This window comes from Tinamus guttatus, unplaced genomic scaffold (assembly GCF_059628265.1).
Source record: "Tinamus guttatus ecotype Peru unplaced genomic scaffold, ASM5962826v1 Tinamus_guttatus_pri_ptg000115l, whole genome shotgun sequence".
In the NCBI taxonomy this organism is placed as follows: domain Eukaryota; kingdom Metazoa; phylum Chordata; class Aves; order Tinamiformes; family Tinamidae; genus Tinamus; species Tinamus guttatus.
The window spans coordinates 2,050,903-2,069,406 of record NW_028288649.1 but is presented as its reverse complement, the minus strand read 5'-3'; the positions used below and the strand labels follow the sequence as shown (position 1 = coordinate 2,069,406).

General features: G+C 41.9%; 1 protein-coding gene across 2 annotated transcripts in view; it reads left to right on the top strand.

Moving 5' to 3' along the window:
- Positions 1 to 253: 253 nt before the first annotated feature.
- TRAK1 (trafficking kinesin protein 1) overlaps positions 254 to 18,504 on the top strand; it is a 73,915-nt gene continuing 55,664 nt past the window's right edge. For both annotated transcript variants that reach the window (XM_088521072.1, XM_088521070.1), the window contains exons 1-2: positions 254 to 544; positions 14,845 to 15,039. The gene's annotated coding sequence lies outside the window, so the exon portion shown is untranslated. The remainder of the gene's footprint in view (positions 545 to 14,844; positions 15,040 to 18,504) is intronic.

Below are 18,504 nucleotides of genomic sequence, written 5' to 3'. Positions count from 1 at the left end.
GCTTTGCTCACTGCGGGGTGGCCAGGCAGAATCCTGGTGGATGCTGTACAAGGAACAGGGCTCTTCTACTGGGCACAGCTGTGCAAGGCACAGAGATTGGCTGCTGCTCTGTGCAGTATGTTCATTTTCTGGTATTTGCTGAATTTGTCCTGGTAAATTAATGTTCGGGGCGGGGGGGGGAGTTAATTTCTTTTAATTTATGCCGTTTGAAGTGGCTTTAATTAAACACTTGCTGCTTTTGTGTTTTGCAGACTTCTCCCAGCCAACTCCAACCAAGAGAAAGAAATCTGTTTCTGCCAGCCTGCCCCAGTCTCCAGTGCTGGTCCCCCTGATGGCAGTTTGTACAACCCTCTGAAACCTGCCAAGCTGGACGCCACAGCTTTGCACGACTGCACTTTGGCCACCACCGTGCCTCCCTCGGAGCTGTCCCACCATGCAGTCCTAGCCTGTGACACAGGCATTCATGAAGAGCACTATGTGAGTGAAGCGGTGGAAGACGATGTGCGAGACTGCAGAGAGTACAGAGATGCCTGCACCATTACTGGTAAGCCTTGTAGAAGCCTTGTATGTAGGGAAGGAAATGGAGCTGTGTAGTTACAAGCCTTGGTCTCAGCTGGCTCACGGTGCTGCTGCTGCTGCTGTTCTGCATGTTCTGTCTTGTTAGACCAACTGAGAGCCAGCAACAAGGGCTAGAAAATACTGCAGCTTAAACTGATAGAATGGTGGTTCTAGTGTTCACTGTAATTGGGATCTTTCTTTTGATTACATGAATGGCTTTGCATGAGGAGGGGGTGGGAGGAACCAATGGGGGGTGATAGCATCCAATGTTTTGGCTAGAACACCTGCTTTTCAAAACTGTTCTGATTTTACTACATTAATTCTGGAACTGTAATAGTTAGTGCATAAGAAACAGCTCCTTCTGCATGCTTGTAAGAAAGACTAAATGTCTTTATCACAGTGTTCATTCGAATAAATGGAATATGTGTTTAAACATGGTATTTAAATAGAATTCCGTTCTTAATGATGTGGTCAGTTGACCCAGTTTTCCTGAGTTTGAATAATCACTGTAACTCAATTTAACCACTGATATGGTCGTCAAATGACAGACAGTTTCCATTCCAAATGTGAGGTCTGGCTGAGCTCTGAGGCTTCTTCTAGCTTGGAACTGTGACCTTGTCAGGCCCAAGGTCTTAGGGGAGCGTTTGGGGATTTGGCTGAATTTTCAGCAGGGCAAAATGAGAAGACTGGAGAAAACACATCAAGGCTCTTCTAACTGTGCTAGATGGCAATTTTGGAATCATCTATGGGTCAGAGAAAGTTGATGTTCATGTATGACCATCAATAAGTACTTTTGTAGCATGTTTTACCTTATCTGTGACCAGCTGCTGTGTAGCTGTTAAAGGTTGATGCTCTGAAAAAGGAGAGAAATGCCCTTATTCCCTGCATTATGCCTTGTTCCCTACATATCCCCTTATTCCCTACATCCTGGTACTAGAAGAAATAAGAGCATATATATATGTATATGTACACACACACATATATAGGCCCTACTGAGGAACAGGGTGGGAATGTAGCAATTATTGCTTGAGGGATGGGTCTAAGATTAAAAATGGATCAGTACAGGGAACACTGTTGTGAATACAGAAGGAGGCTTACAGTGCCTACTCAGGTGTTGCAATGGAAACTAATTACAGAATTACTCAAAACTGCAGATGACAAAGTAAGATTTTGACTAAAATTTGGCTTTATTCCTTGTGAAGTTTGTTTTTTGCCATTAATTCACCCTCTGAAATTTTGTACTCCTGTCTTTACAACCTTCTCTATTTTCATTCTTTTTAAAACACAATTGAATAATTATTGTTTTAAATACAAAAACAAACAAACAAACAAAGGCAAGCCCATGCCTGAGGAGTCAGCAGCTGCTTGCCAAGCATGACTGCTTCAGTACACAACTGAAGACCAGGTGGGACAAGGAGGGTGAGTTTTCAGCGATTGGGAAAGCTCAGTGTTTTTTTGCCTTGAAGCAATGGGAATGAAGCTACTTGCAGTCAAGTACATTTCTACATCAAATAAATGTCCTACTAACAGAAACTAACTCCTCCCCTCTCCTCCCCTGCATAACACTCAGATCTCTTGGGTGGTCAGTTTATAGTCTGGACACTCTATTGACTGCCCTCAACTGGGGCACTGCTAGGTAAGGAGACTGGAACTCCAGACATTGCACAGTTGTATTCCTGGTAGCTTAGCTTGATTTTTCCAAGTCCTTTGCGGAAGGGCCATTCCTGCTACTTGTGCTATTGATAGCGTCTCGTCTTCTCACTCCTCCTCTGCAAGCAGGAAGATGTAGTCAGAAACAGAAAAAAAAATATTAATGTGTCTGAACAACTTGCTTCTTCCATGAATCCGTACCTTCTTGATTGCCCTTCCATAAAAGGTGAGGTAAACTCTGTCTCCCTTTCTTCTTGTTTTTCCAAGTATATTTTCATGTTGAAGTCAATGCATATTTTCCAACCTCACACTTTTTCAGTCAGGATGTACTTTCTGATTTTTTTCTCCGCTTTGGTTGTCAGACCAATGTGGTCTGATCCTGTAACATTGTTTTCAGTGATCAGCTCTTTTGCAGCATGTTGATACTGTATGTGGCCTAGAGACAAGGGGCAAGGCTTGCAGTAGAAATAGCTTTCTGTTTTGAAAATGGATTATTCTGAGTTGCAGCTCCTTGCCGTGCTTTTTAGACCTCAGAGTATTGACCGAGGACTTGGGGTTGTGCTCATGTTTGTACTGCAACATTTGTTATGTTGTCAGATGGAAAAATGGAGCGTATTTGCTATACAAATGCTCACTCAAACAGGAGAAAGAGGGATACCTGTAGGGGAAAGGAAGATGCACGCTTTGATGTGTAGGCCTGACTGACAGGTCAGCAGCTCTTGCACTTTGAACTGTTCAAAGAGAGACAAACTGCTCATATGCTGTAATTTTTCTTCTGATGCCAAGACTGGACTAATCCTAAAGCAGGGTCATTAGAATGCAGCAATCAGGGTAATCTCTTTGCTTTTAGTCCAAGATGCAGATGTTGCTGTAAAAATAGTCTTCAAAACTTGTTGTACCGAACGCCTGAACCCTGCCGAACAACCGGAGGAGGAAGAGGAGTCGCGGTGCTGTCGGGTATCGGCCGCCCTTGTGGGAGAGCGGAGATGGGGGAGCTGGATCCCACCTCGCCGTGTTCCTCTCCAGGAGGGTGTAAGCCCGCTTGGCAGAGCGGGGCCAGGGGTGCCGGGATGAGGAAGAGGAGTGAGGTGGAAGGAGAGGCTTCCTTAAGCCACGGGAACTGCTGAGGAGGAGGCAGCACCCTTAAAGACTCCTCCTTTCTTTCCCACCAAGCTGGATGGATGCAAAGCAGCCCCAAAGCTGCCCAGGGATGCAGGTCTCGGCTGCCGCTTGGGGAGCTCCTAGGGGCTCCCAAACAGGGTGGCAGCTCCGAGGCCGGTGGGCGGCAGGGCCAGCCCTGCCTGGCATGGACGGGGCTGCTGCCATGGGTGCCGGGCACGCGCTTCGTGCCGGTAACTTCATCCCTCGAGCTTTTCTTTTTCTTGTCACCTACTCACCCATGTGAGGACGTAAAGATAGAAACATGAATGCAGCACCATCTAGTGCAGCTTCATTAGAAAGGGAATCAGAGTCTCTGGAGATTTCTGTGCCTGCACTGGAATTTCAGGGTGTTCTGGGGTGCGTTTAGTCAGGTATTGATGGAAGAAACAGCAGCTGGAGGGGAGAACTTCCTCCTCTCTCTGACCTTTTTTGTTTATGTTTGCTTTTCTTTTTTCCTTTCTTTTTTTTTTGTAAAGGAAGATAAAGTGGAGTATCATTGCTAAATGTTCCAGTTTTGAGTTACAAAATCCTTTTAGGCTGGTTGCCTTTTCCTTGTCCGTCAGCTGCAGTCAGACAAATGCTGTCCTGCTGAGGTGGACTGTGCGGTAGGGATAACACTCAAACACCTACCACGATACATTTTGTGCTTTTTTGAGTTCTTCCTTTTTTTTTTTTTTTTTTTCCCTTCTTTTCTCTCTCTTAAAATGTTCCCAACACTGTAACATTACACATCTTCAGTCTTCAGACTGCTTTTGCATGTCTGAAGACCGTTTGCAATGGCTTTGGCAGGGTATGCATGGTAGCTCAAGAGCTAGCTTTTTAATATGCCATGCAGGTTTCCTTCATCCTTCCCTGAAAAAGGACAGAATGAATGGGCTGTGATTTAAGTTGTCTGGTTCCCTCATTAGTTTCCATGATTTATTCATTCGTTAGACTAATTATGCTTTCTGAATGCATGTCAGGCATGTGCTTTCTGGCTGTCACTTATTGTGGGCAATTCCCTGAGGATTTTTGGAAGCTTTTTGTGACGATAACCTGTTCTCTGGGATGGTGGTGGTGTATTTTTTTGTTTTCTTTTGTTTTTAAACCTTACTGTACTTAAGGTGTTGCATTGACCAATAATTATAGCATCTGTAGAGACCAGCTTTCTCTTGCTGTCAATCATAACAGCATTTTTTTTTTCCCCCCTCTGGATTTTCCCTGTGCCCTCCTCATCCTGACCCCCATCATTCAGGCTTTTAATTTTCTTCAGAATTCTCGTATGAAATGGAGCTTCTGTTCTCTTCCATCAAAGGTACCATTCCCTATGGCAACTTCAACTAGTTATGATCACCGGTTCTAAAGGCAGCTGGCACAACTGACCCGTTTTCTGCAGCCACCTAATTTTGAAGAATATCCTCAAAACCTGCAGGATTTGTGTCTGTTCCTCTTTCAAACTCTCTTCACCCCCGAGTGCCATCCAAGGTGTGTGCTTTTGCTCGGTTGTCCCAGTTTCTTCTCACATTTGTGAATCTGAGAGAAGAGTTGCAAGATCATTTCTTGATAGAGGTGTTCTGTTTGAACTAAGAATATAAGAAATGCCCTTGCGGGTCAGACCGTGACCCGTCTGGGACACTGGCAGGGCAATAGTAGATATAAGGTTAGGGGAAGGCATGAGTCCAACCACTTTTGGTAATCTATTCCCAGTATATGTATCCCCATCATCTAGAACTGTTGTACTGGGAGTATAGAGGATATGTCCCTACCTGCTACTTTTAGTGTCCATTTTTTGTCCAACAGATGTTGGAACACTGTTGTCCATGACTGTCTAATCCCTTTTGAACCTGCTCATTCTCTCTGTCTGCGCAGGCACCATTGAGCACTGATTTCTTGCTGGTTATGTAAGCGTTTATTAGCTTTAACTCTGCAAGATTTGGTCAATTTTCAGTTTTTTATTCACCTTATCTACCACCTTCATGCTTTTGAGAAACCTCTCCTGTATTCACAGCCAAGCTTTCTGCACTCCCACATTATTTAGTCTTCCCCTGAAATGAAGTTTGAAAGCTGAGGTTCTTAGCTCATTTAGTGACTTTGCTGTTGCTGTTACCAGCTTCATCCCATAAACTTAATTTTGGTCTTTCTTCTTCTATGAACAGCTATTGCTGTTTTCTAGAAACAGCTCTTGCTAAATTCCGAGTGTTCTTTCTATAAAGCTTCCCAGATAACCCTATTAGCACTAAAAAGAGAGAGCTCTCTGAGCATGACTACAGCTACTTTCTGAGTCTGGCTTTAATTCTCTCTTGTGTGCTGTAACAGAATGATCTGTTCTCTATGCCTGCCCCAGCATTACCTCTGCTTACGTTCTCTGAGTGGCTTTTGCTGGGTTCTCCATGAACTTCATGCAGCTTCTCTCACTCATTTTCATTCTGTCTCCGCAGCCATTTTTCCAGCTCTCACTTTTTTACCAGTAACTTGCTGTGTTTTTCCTGATTCCACTCCTGTGAGAGGTTGTTATCCTACATCTAAACCTGTATCCCAAGAATACTCTTCCTTTTTTTCTCCTTTAAAAGGGTTCATTTTTTAATCCCAAAGCTGCATTATACTACTGCTATACTACTTGTCTGCTTGTCCCAACCTCTTGCAGACTCCCCTTGCTAGAGTGATATATTATGATTTTTAGTGTAAGCTATCAATTCTTGAGATGTCATGAAATCTACTGCAGATATTACTAAAGTGCAGTGTGACTTCTTTACTCCATTTCTAGATTTACCTTCTTTTAGGAGGTAAACTTGTTATTCTTAAATGTGTAGCTTACCTGGAGTGTGGGAGAATCGGAGTTACACATATTTATCAGTGTTTTGGATTTGTGCTTTGGAGAATAAACGTGCAAGTCCAAGTGCCTGTGAAGTGGCATTGGAAGATTAATGAACAATTTGGTTATTGGCGATTTTAGATACGTGAAAATAATTGCATTGCATTAATTTTTCCCCATGACCTGCAATCTGAGAGTAACTTTTATCCTTTTTCCCCTCCATATACATGTATGTGCACATCATAAAACAGAAATATCTTCCATTAAAGTCAGTAGCTGTAAAGAACAAGACGCATTAGCAAAACCTGAGCATAGATTGTGGCAATACTCAACGTTTCATTGACAGGCAGCTTCCAGGGGCTGCTGCTCGCATTTCGTAGCTGGGCTGAACAGTGAGCAACAACAGGGTAATTGTTTTTCAGGGTTTTACATACTCTGACTTATCAATTTGCCTTTGTCCTTTGCCTTTTTGAGACTCATTTTCAGTCTGTCTTTGCTGCTGAGGTCTGGAAGATGCTGATGGTTAATGAATGTGTTTTGTTCTTGCCCCTGCTAAACAGTGCATGGCCAGCGTGTATTTGATGTATGAATAGCTTTTGTTCTTGCTCCAAAACAATGGCCTTTGGTGGTGCCGTTTCCTTTTATTTTCTGTCTAATGTAAAAAGATATGCATCAAAATGGCTGCATTTGTCTACAGGGAAAACATTTTCATACTAAAGTGAAATTCACTTAAAATGTTGGCATAATGTGCTGGTAGGGATGTACTGATTTAATGGCTTCTCATCCCCAGGATTTGCCTCTGCGTTTTAATACCCAACAGGAATATGTGTGTGGGATAAAATCAAAGTAGGGAAATTTTTAACCTAACAATGAACATAGCATTAAAAGGATGTTCCTTACAGCAAAGATGCAGTTTTCAGAATTCATATTACTATGTTAGCCTTGGCCTCTGCCCTCTTTATTCTGTCTTTGTCTTCATCTGGAGTGTTCCCAGCTAACCCATATTTTTTCCCCAACTTGCCTCTTTGAAATGCTTTCAAGTGCTGAATTTAAGTAGAATTCCAATTGCAGAATTGGAGTTCCCTCCCAGAAAAGCTAACATGTTGCAAATACAAGTGCTTTATGCACTCAAAAATGCCAATGCAGGCTGAGCCCTGGGGCCTGTATGAGTTCCATGGTCTGTCCACCCCACAGGTAGGCTTGGTTGGTGTTTGCTGTGGTAGAACTGCAGCAACAGCGTTATCTTTCTTTCATTTCTCTTGACAGCTTAGTGTCGTGATTTATTATTATTAATATTTCCTCTTCTGGGCAGCAATATTCTTGTGTACGATGTTGAATAATCCTTTGTGCCAGTTCTCCTTTATGGTAGGAGTCTTATGGTATGTCCTGTGCTTTGCTTCTTCCCTGTCCGCTCCTACCACCTTAATTTGATGGAAGGGGAAAATTTCTTTCCCAGTGGTGAAGCAGGACTTGTTCTCCAGGGGGGAGCTACCTACTGAAGTCTTTCCCCTCTTGTTCTTATCTTGCCCTCTTTGGCTTGAATTAAAATATCCAATGTCAGATTGCTGAAGTGGCACATGACCTTACCTGGAGAATATAAAGAGAATCCTTGTTTGGGTGCTTCTTTCTTTGCCACGGGCTGGACTTCTCATCCGGCATTCCTGCTCCGTGATTCAGCGTGCCCACACGGCTGCCACAAATACTGCCTGCCTTTCCTCTGAGGCACCGCCGATATAAAGTGCGAAGTCCAGTTGGGATCTCTGCGTTACAGATAAATGGCTGCAGAGACACTTGAATTTCGGGTCAGCAGCATCATTCCTGTGGCAGCTCCCAATGGGGATACTTGAGGTTAGTGCAGGATGGTTTTGGTTTTCCCCTGGAAGGCTGAATTGCGTGCAGTGGTTTTTCTGGCATGGAGAGTACTGGATAACCAGCTTTAAAGGTGTGGCGGGACTTGCCACTTCCAAAATCCTCTGGTGCGAGGCAGGTTACAGAAGCTGCCGTGGCTGTTTGGCAAGGCCAGGCTTAGAGGTCTGAGGCACCCTTCTCACTGCGAGCTTTTCTTTCTGCACCCTGGCTCTGCACCCAGCAGGGAGAGGCTTCGGACAATTCGATGTGCTAAGGGCATCTTTCCCTCCAGGCAGGTCACTCATTTGGGAGGAAGGTAAATTTTCTTTTTATTAGGTATTATATTCTTTGTGTCGTCTCGGAAGCTAATCACAGCGTGTAGGGTAAAGTGCAGCCCAGAGGAGTAATTTAGCAGGAGTGTTAGCAGGAGTGTTTGCAAGCCCTCATTACAGTTCTCTACGTCCTGTCCCTCATGGAACTGACGTTGATGGCAGCCTGATGACTCCTGGCTTTTGCCATGTGACGTGTGTGCACAGACTAATTGTCAGCTGGACAGTGAACTTCCTACTTGAAAACATTCAATTTTTCTACTGTTTTTAAGTGGCAATGCAAGTATTACAGAAACTGTACGTGATTTTATACAGAGGCGTATGTGCTGAGCCTTGGAGTCAGAGAAAGCACACTGACTCCATTTTGGGTTTCAGTTCACATTCTGTGTATGGGCACAAATCTCAGCTGCAAAAATAGCAGTCAAAATTCTCCAGCATTTAACAACAGATAGGCCTCTGCTGATGAACTTTAATTTCTTGCCTAACATGCGACTGGACTTTAGCCTCCATGCTGCAGTTTCTGTTCGGCAGCAAAGCTTTCTCCTACCTGGTGGCAGGGAGCTAGCACTCGAACTGACCTTTCTCAGGTAGAATGTGCTCTTCTGTTTTTTAATGTGTTATTTATTGACTAACCATTTTCAGAATCTTAAGTTTCTCTGCTTAGAACTTGCTTTGGAGAGTGTCCAAGGGGAGTGGGTGGGCAGAGGAGCAGAAGCGGGGCGACTGAGTACTGGGGAGAGAAGTAGGCAGGTCTGTGAAGTGCTCTAATATGCTTCTCAAATCTTCCTGCTTTTCCAGAGATTTTTCCCTTTTTTTTTTTTTCCTCATTTGTTTTTCTTCACTGCTTTCCTCCAGCTGCTTCACACAGTTTGTGAAGCCTCCATTTCTGAGGAGTTTTCCTGTGACCCTCCTTTTTCCTTGTACGCACTGCCTTGTCCTTCCTGAGCGCAGCCTGGGATGCGGTTGGGATCATGGGGAATCTCCCTGGTGGGTTTTGCTCTGGTTACAGCTGTGGGGTTTGCTCATGGTTCCCATCCCAGTGTCAGGCAAAGAGCAATGACGTGAGAGAAGCTGAGCCCTGCGCCCTTTCCTGGAGCATTTTAAGAAGACCCAGAAGCTCAAGCCAATGAGTTCTGGAGAAAGTGAGTTTTCTGAGCCAAAGGGAGCAGATGTGAAAACACAGTAATTGGAAACCTCTCTCAGTGCAGTGTCTGACAAGGTATTTTTGTAGGAACCGGGTAATTAGGCTGCTCTTGCACCAGGTGGCAGCATCTACCGCCAGGAGGTTCCCTGGGGACCCTGCACCCCTGCACGGGAGGGGAGCCGCGGTGTGAAAACGAACAAACCAGTACAGCTGCAGGGATGCGGATGGCTTGCACCAGAACCGAGACAGTCCAAATACAAATATTTTATATTCCATACAATGACTGTAATTTCCTGCTTAACTGCCTTGTGTGTTTTTTTTTTTTTTCCCTCCTGAAAAGTCCCCAGAGACCTCAGGTTTTAAGGCACACTTAGAAATATGTGGGCTTTCCATGCTGGTTTCTTCCTTTCATTGTTTTAGGTTATTTCCTCTGGATTTATCACAATGTTTATGTGAAACTGGTACAGTATTTGAAGAGGCTCCCTGTTTGTTAGTCAAGCTAAATATTGCTCCTACAATTGGATAGCTGTCTAATTCAGTGGCTATTGGCTCCTAGCTGTCTAATGCTGCTGTGGGTTGCAGGCTGAACTAATAATGTGCTACATTCCTGAGCATATCAAGCTTTGAGGACTCCTCAGCAGCGGGTTCTGCAAGAAGCAGGTGAGAGCCACAGGCCTTGCAGGGAAAGTCGTGTGGCCCATGAGCTGTGTGGGTGGCTGTGTCACGTAGAATTGAATCCCTGTGTCTGCCTATGTGGGGTTCTGCCTTCCTTCATCACCTTTTCTCATGCATCTTGTCCACAATTACATTATAAGTATCTCTTATCTCTGCACTTATTTTTAATATTCCCCTTCTTTATTTTAATTACCAACTTCAGTTCAAGCCGAGGTTGGATTGCTTGGTCATGAGATGCCAGCAGAGTTCCTCTCATCCAAATAGCACTGACAGCTAAATATATATTGAACACTGAATGGAAAGTTATTTAACACATTGCATGGTTGAATGGATGCAGGATGAAAATGGTTCTAGGCAAAGGCACCCTCCACAGCCTCTTGTGATCTACGTGAGGTTAGGAAGAGAATAGTCTATGAGGCCTGTGCTCCTCAAGAGTGCTTTAGACTCTGTTTTCTAGTTGATAATTCCATGCTCACTTGTCAGCAGAGGACAGGCACATCCCAAAATAATCAAGAGTTTTCTGGTTCTCACATGGTTCCTCTAAAAATTATGTCCCTTCCACAAAAAAAGTAATCTGTGTTTTTTCTTCTCTGCACATCCCTGCAGACAGGGTGCTCAAACGGGCTGATGTTAAAGTCCTATTTTTTTTTAGGCCTTCTGGGCTTCTTTAAGGTGGTTTAGGTTGACCTTCCCAAACTAGAGATCATCCCATGTATTTTAAGAGACAAATTTAGTGGAGTTGCACATGTGAAACCAATTTGTGCCCTTGATTTACCCCCTTCCTTTAATCTTTTTTTAATCCCTTGCCAGTTGGCATGAGTCGCCATCCTGTCTGCCACCTGCTTTCGGTTGAATTGAGTCTGGGTGGGTTTGTTGCTTAAAAAAAAAATAATAATAATTTTGTGGACTCTTTTGGACTCCAAGCTTCTTTACTGGATCTTCCCATGACAAGGGAAAAAGCAATTTATTTCTCTCCTGGTATTGAGTTTGGCCTGTGTGCCTTTTCTGGGTCGCTGCTCTGTGGTAGAGGTCTTGCAAGGCTCTCTGAAGCCAGAACAGACCAGGAAGAAAAGAAGTGCTGTCAATACATTAGCAATAGGAACAAGGCAAGCGAGCGGATGTTCTGACCCTTAATGGTGAGGGGATCAGAAAACGGATAATACAGGAAAAACTTGAGAGAGAGAAAAAAGAGATGTTATCTCCATTTCAATCTCTACAAAGGAGGCTCATATCTTCAAAAGGGAAAGTTAGCTTACTGCCCTTACTGCAGTTTTAGATGGATAAGAGGAGTTTGTTGGAAAAACGGAGCAGATGAAGTCAAAATTATTTAGTCCAGCAAGTCTAATAAAATCCCCTCAGAAAATGTAAACAAGCAGAAACAGTCAGCACACTGTTAGTGACCCTGTTACAGCAGCTGGGTCGGAGAGGGGGGAGAGGTTTCATAAGTCCAAAGAAAGGGAATTGCCCCAGTAAAATGCCAATACGTGGAAAGGTGTGGAACAAACTAACAACCTGTTGATATTTACCCAACAGATACTGAAGTGTATCTTTTTTTCTCTTTTCTTTTTTTATCAGAACTTCTAATGACCTACACTTTAGATAGAATCAAGTTCATAGTTCCAAAGAAGGAAACATTTATCCAATTAAATTGGCTGTAATTTGCTTGTAAAAATGTTTCTACTGGCCTAGGGTGTCCAGAAAGCTGCAAGTTAAAAATTACTTAAACTACAAAAATAGTAAATCTGTAACAGAGACATCTATAAAGATGTGGCTCAATTGTATTTTACTGTATCATTTATATTAATATTTAATTAATCTGTTTGGGATTAAAGTGTTATAATTTAACTCAATATCAAATGAAGTTACCATCTGGGGTAGGAGGAAGCAGCAGCAGTTGTATGCCTGTAGGGTGAAATCTCAGAATTCAGTAAACTTATACAACATAGAAGATTCTTCAGGTGTTTGGATATTTCTGGTACTTTTGATTAAAATTGCAAAAAACAACTATCTTGAAGTATTGTTAGTATCTTCGATAAAACCTATTTGTGAGCTTTCAGGATGGGGGATGACTTTGGTCTTCGTGCCTGGACATAGTTGCAAGGTCAGCCCTTCAGAAAAGGGATGGGAGGGAAAGTGTAGGGGAAGGTTGTGTCATTATCTTATGTAGCACTGAGAATATTATCATGATTTAAATGATGTACTGATATTTAGTAACACACAAGTGCAATTACTGGGTCCTGTTTTTCTAAATAGGTGATTACGTCAGAGCCTGATCCTATTTCCTGCTGGCATACAGATTTTAAAATAACAATAGAAGTTAATGACAACAGCATCATACTAAGTTGTCTTTCCAGTTAGTCATTAGTATATATATTTTTTCCAATAGTTAGGCCTTTTGAATTGCTCAGAAGCACTCAGGTTTCATTATATGATAGAGAAGAAAAATTGTTCTGGTTGACTTGTATTCCACTATAAATTTAATCTTTCTTGTCCTTTGCATTCACATGAATTTCTCTTATGCAGTAAAATTGTATTCATTTATTTTAAGAGTGGTTGTATATATTTTGTTTTCCTCCTCCTAAAATCTTGGTAGTAATTTCTCTTGCATTTCTATTATTTACCACATTTTATGATGTGGGAAGCTAGTTTACTTTGATGCACAGAATTATGTACTTAAAACTTCCTCTTGCTATCTATATGTCAGTTTGTTTCTTTTGGCAAATTATTTAAAAGAGAGACTTTAAAGAGCTTGAATTTTTTAAGGGATTTTACTTTTCCATGTTCCTGAAATCCCCTTCTCAATTTGATTATGTTGACTCTCTATTTTTCCCTTGTGAAGAACACAACATTTTGTGTAGAAGAGAAAAAAAAAATTGTGTGCACAGTATGCAAATGCACGTCTTCAAAATTTTAGTGTCAACAGATATATTAAAACATATCTGAAGATATATTCTATAGATGTGTTAGAATATATCTGATACATATTTTAGAATATATCTTATGTTAGAAGATCCTTTAGGTTTTCATGAATTCAGATTGTTGCAGGCACTAAGGCACCGAGATGGACATAGTGAGCAATTAGAGGGGTAGCAAGGGAAGAGGAGCAGCTCCTAAGTTGCAGGTTCGTCCTCATCTTTGGGCTGGGGGGTTAAGGTCTTGCCTCTGTGCTCGTTAGCTGCCCTCTGAGGACTGCAGGCTCATCCTAGCACGATGCACGCAGCTGCCTTCTGCATTTGCCCCAAGCTCTGCCAAGACAGCGTTGCTGCAAGCGAGAGCAGCTAGTCCTGCTCCGAGCACCGTTGCAGAAGGCCGTGCGGTAGAGACCACGCGCGTGCACGGGCACCCGTGGGCATGGGCAGCAAATGGCCCAGCAGTGGGTGAAAGCAGAAGGGAGCAGGTCTCGCCAGATGACAATAAACTCCTTGGACATCCCAAGGTAGAGTCCTGTGTCCCTTTCACTCGAGAGCTTTCCCTCCGTCTACGATTTGGCAAGCTGCGTGTGGAAGAGGGAACCAAGCACGGAGCCAAGCGGCCCAGGAGCAGATCAGCAGGCAGGCACGTGTTGCTGTAGCTTGTTATTTATACAGCAGTTTCAAAATTGCATTTTTTTCATAATCAAAGAGAAAGAAAAAAATAAAGCAGTATGGTGTTTTGTGTAGTATGTGTGACTCTGACTAAGTACTAAAAGATCAAGGGAATTACTAGTGTTGGAGTTCCTACTTCTAATTTACCAGCATATGCAACACCAGCAACGTAGCTTGTAACCAGTACAGACTCTGCCCATTCACACTGGGCATTTCTTTGTGTTATGGGTGTGTTTTTTGTGTTTGTTTTGTTGTTGTTTTCTTGTTGTTTGTTTTGTTTTGTGTTTCCTGAGTAATAAGTGTTGGCTCTTGGGATGTCATATGTGTTTGAAATGAGAGGGTTAGGGAGTGTATCTAGCTACTTTTGGCTTTACCTAGTAAAAGACAGAGGCAGGAGGTTCATGGTTGGAGTGCAGCTTCCTCTCGTCTGCCCTGTGGCCTGATAGGATAGTCGTGTTCTTCCATCTTCAGTGTTGTCCCCACTTCTTAAATTTTGGGGAGCTGGATGTTCCTTTGAAGATGAGGGGTTAATATCACAATGGATCCAAAAATGGTGTCAGCTGGTGGCCTGAAAATTTTTGCAGCCAGCTTTACCATTTCATCTTTGGTGTCAAATATGACACTGTCTGCTATTTCAGTCCTGGATTTTTTTTTTTTTTGAGAAATGTCTGCCAGCAACAAAAGCAGACTGTAGTGCCACTGAAATGTGGTCAAAAGCCAAGTCAAGGACAAGCGTAAAGCACACAAACTAAAAATAATCTGCCAAGTAGCATGTCGCAAATGTAACTGCCAATATGTGCTAATCCTTTCCCTATGCTCTGGTTGCCCAGACTTAGCCCAGACTCTGTTTCTTTCTTCCCTGTATTCTTCACCTGATGTGTCCCAGCGTCCCCAAGAGCATGCCCTGGAATTCTGTGCTAGTAAGTATCCCAATTGCTGATACTTTAGGCTGGTCAAGCCTTCTAGACCAATTTGTATCCAGCTGTTCTTTACATGCAGAAAATTCTTGGTAATATCAAAGCAAACTGGCATCCTTGCAAGCTTATATGTAAAGTGCTTGATTTAAAGTAACTAACAGGCTGCCCCCTCCCTGTCTCTCCTCAGATGTGTGCAATAGTACCGATCTTCCTGAAGTTGAAATCATCAGTCTACTGGAAGAACAGCTGCCTCATTACAAGCTAAGAGCTGATACAATCTATGGTTATGACCACGACGACTGGCTTCATACGCCTCTCATTTCTCCTGATGTCAATATTGACTTAACAACTGAGCAAATAGAAGAGACCTTGAAATACTTCCGTAAGTCAGAAGTTCACAAATTGTCTTGAAAATTGAATAAAATAGAGCCATTTTTGGTACCTTCACAAGAAACATCTATGTAGTCTTTTATAACCAGGAAAAGCAAGAGAAGTATCTGCTATTTATTGCTTTCTTCGGGTCTGTGGTGGGTAGAAAACAGAGAAATATTTAGTCAAAACAGCAGTTGCATTTGTAATCTGCACATGCAACTCCATGGTCATGAAGTAAGAAGCTTGGCTATGTTTTGTTTAGTAAAAGGGAGGCTTAGGGAAAAATCAGTACCTAAATTTTAAATCCTGTATTAATTCAACTTCTAGTTGACTGGAAATTCTCTCTTATTCTTTAAATTTTGAATATTTCAGGTAATGCTTATTTGAGTATATACATGTTTATGATCACATATAGATTTTATAATAAATGTTTATAGTTGTAGCCTAAGCATGTGAAAAACATACTTCCCTGATACAGGCTTAACTTGTGAATTCTAAATGTTTTACTCATGTGGAAACTGAAGAGCTACTGCTTCCTGTATGAAAAAACAAATATATTTTAAATATTTCTCCTTAAATCAGAACTTGTATGAAAGGGAAGGCAAGACTGATAAGGAGATAATACATTATTTTAAAACTATTTTTAACTTTTATATAAATTACCATTAGTGAAACACTGCTGTTTTGTATATGACTCTTTTGGGCAAGAGACTGTAATTTCTGAAACTATAAAACGTAGAAAGTTTAGACCCATCTCTTTATATACTTGTTTTGAACGTGTCCACTAGCACATTGCCGTGTTGTCTGATGCCACTATGTGCCATCATCATTACATGAAACTAAATCATTGTCCTGCAGTTTAAGATTTTTAAGAAAGACTTGTGGAAATCTCTGTGAAGAGCCAAATCGAGCATGTAGATGTTTTTTAGATGTTTTTTTCCATTCATTCTCTTCTTATCTCCAGATGCTCTTAGGCTGACTGGCTTCATGTGTCTCTAATTTCTTCTGTTGTGAGTGCTGATTTAGCTGTGCAAGAAGCCTGCTGTGATTTGTCCTCCATTTGTTGACATATCAAGCAATTTATGCTTAAATATTTCTACCATTTTCCATGATTTCACATGAAGATGCAGTTTCACTGTGCTTCTGAATTAGTTCAATGTTAAAATAGTCTGTAGAACATCAAGCCTATAGATATGAATAAAAACTGTAGTAGACAGGGAAACAAAACTAGTAGGATTACATAGATACTAGCAGATGGATTCTTAAGGCACTCTGGATCTCAACAGGGATGAGTAATGGGACTCAGCACAAACCTTTGCACAGCTTCCTTACGTTGTGAAGCGCCCGGAGAACTCGCTTTGTAAGGAGCGAAGTCCGTAGTGGAAAGCATTAGCGGTATCTAATGCTGAATCCTGAAGTGAATGCCTCACTAAAAGAGGCATTAAATGTTCTTGTAGACAACCTAATTCTGCCTTTTTTTTTTTTCTATTCAGACATAAGTAATGGGAGATGCGGAGGCAGGGGAAAGTTAAAGCTGATCTATGGAATCGTACCTGCAGCTCCTTGTTTTATATCAGTCCACTAATGCTGTTATAATAATGGCACACGATGGCTTAAAGAAACATTTTGAAACATCATGTTCCCAAAGGCTTAGTAGCTGGGGTGATCCTGTCTCGACCAGAAGCTTGTTAATGTGGGGGGAAGAAGGAAGGCTGCTGGAAGGGAGGATGTTCTGCTAATGGGGCAGGCAAAAGTCTATATGGACACATCCCACCTCTTTAGGCCAAGCTGCTGGTGGGCATCCCACTTGCAGCTCTGCATGGCTATTGCGAACGGGTACAAAATGAAGCTACCTACAGCAGGGAATTTGGTAGCCGCCTGAAACTGCGTTTTCTCAATTTTATCTAGCAGTCTTTATTCAGCATTGTTTATCAATTTTATCTAGCTTCTAGCTCATGATCATGATGAATGCACACGTAAGAGTGGAATTCCTGACCCAACATGTTTTCTGCTTTCACTGCTTAAGGAGGAGGAACTGAGCAAGGAGAATCTCCAAAAAGAAAAGTTGATTCCTCACTGCTTCTGTACAGGCATTTGTGCCTAGATAGTATTTCAAGAAGTTACAAGAAGTGAATTTGGACTGATGGCCAGATCTGTGATAGGACCCTCGCTCAGTTACCATGATCAAGTTATATACCACATGAGAGAGTGCAAGCTCATAAAACTTGGGCATGTTTGGAAACTAATATTCGCTAATATTCGTAAATGCTGCTTTATGAAAAAATAACTGTCAAAATAATATTTTCTGAACATTGGCACAAAAGGCCTGTGAATTGTGCCTCCACCCTGATGGGGAGTGCTCTCCAGGGAGAGGTAGATGGCACTAGGAAGCATTTTGACATAGCAGTTCAGGATATGTATCATGTTCCTGCAGGGCTTCTCTTGGTTTTAAAACCCTGTGTTGGGGGTGACCAAATTCTGAAAATTGTCTATTGGAAACATTCTAGTACAAATCTACTGCTCAGTGAATAGTGGAAACTTGTATCTGTGTGATCTAAGACAGCTGCAGCTGTAGTTAAATTTGACAACTTTTTTGTTATTTATTATCTGCCAGATTCCTTTGTAAGCTAAGAAAGTATTCACCAATTGTGCTGCAGTTCAGAAGTGTTTGCTGCAAAATAAATGTTTTTATTGGAAATAAAATATCCCAACCTTACAGAATGTTGTTACACCTTCAATCTTTGAGAAACGCTCAAAGACTGGTATTAAAACTTGAGCTAATGCAGAATGTTTTAGGTGTAAAATTAAATCCTTCCTTCCTAAATTCCTTCCTTCCTAAACAGTTGTTTATGGTGTTCATTGTTACAGTATTTGTCAGCTTCCAAACCAGGAGATAGCATGAAGAGGAGTTTAAAAGGGACTTTACTTAGGAAATGTTCACAGATTGAGAAACATTGGACAGAGAGGGATGTTTGTGCATGCAATATGCATCATTAACATATGGAAATATCATGTCTTTACAAGATCTCTTGTTGCCTGCATTATAGGGATTACTGTGTTGTGTTTATCAGGGAGAGCAACATTTTGTAATGTCGTGTCTCGCCAAGCCGGTTAAGGTGCAGGTATTTAGGTTGGAAGCAATCTCTTTGGTAACAAAATGATGAGTCTTCATCATTTTGCAGTGTAACTCCCCGGTAGTGTGAACAACTGGAATTAGGAAAGAGAAACTCTTCCATCTTCTGTTGTTCATAATTACATTTTCTTCTACCACTCCTATTTTAAAAACTGCTTTTTAAAAGGCAATTGAGATGCATTTTTTGGTAATTGGAGAGTCATTTGTTTCCTTGCGTCTGCTGTAGATTTGGAATACTTTTAAAATCTCTGCTCAGTAATTCCTGATAAAGTCTTGTAAAATGCCCTGAAGTTAGTTTAAAAAAAAACAAAACCAAACACAAGAAGGAAACAACAAGTTGTC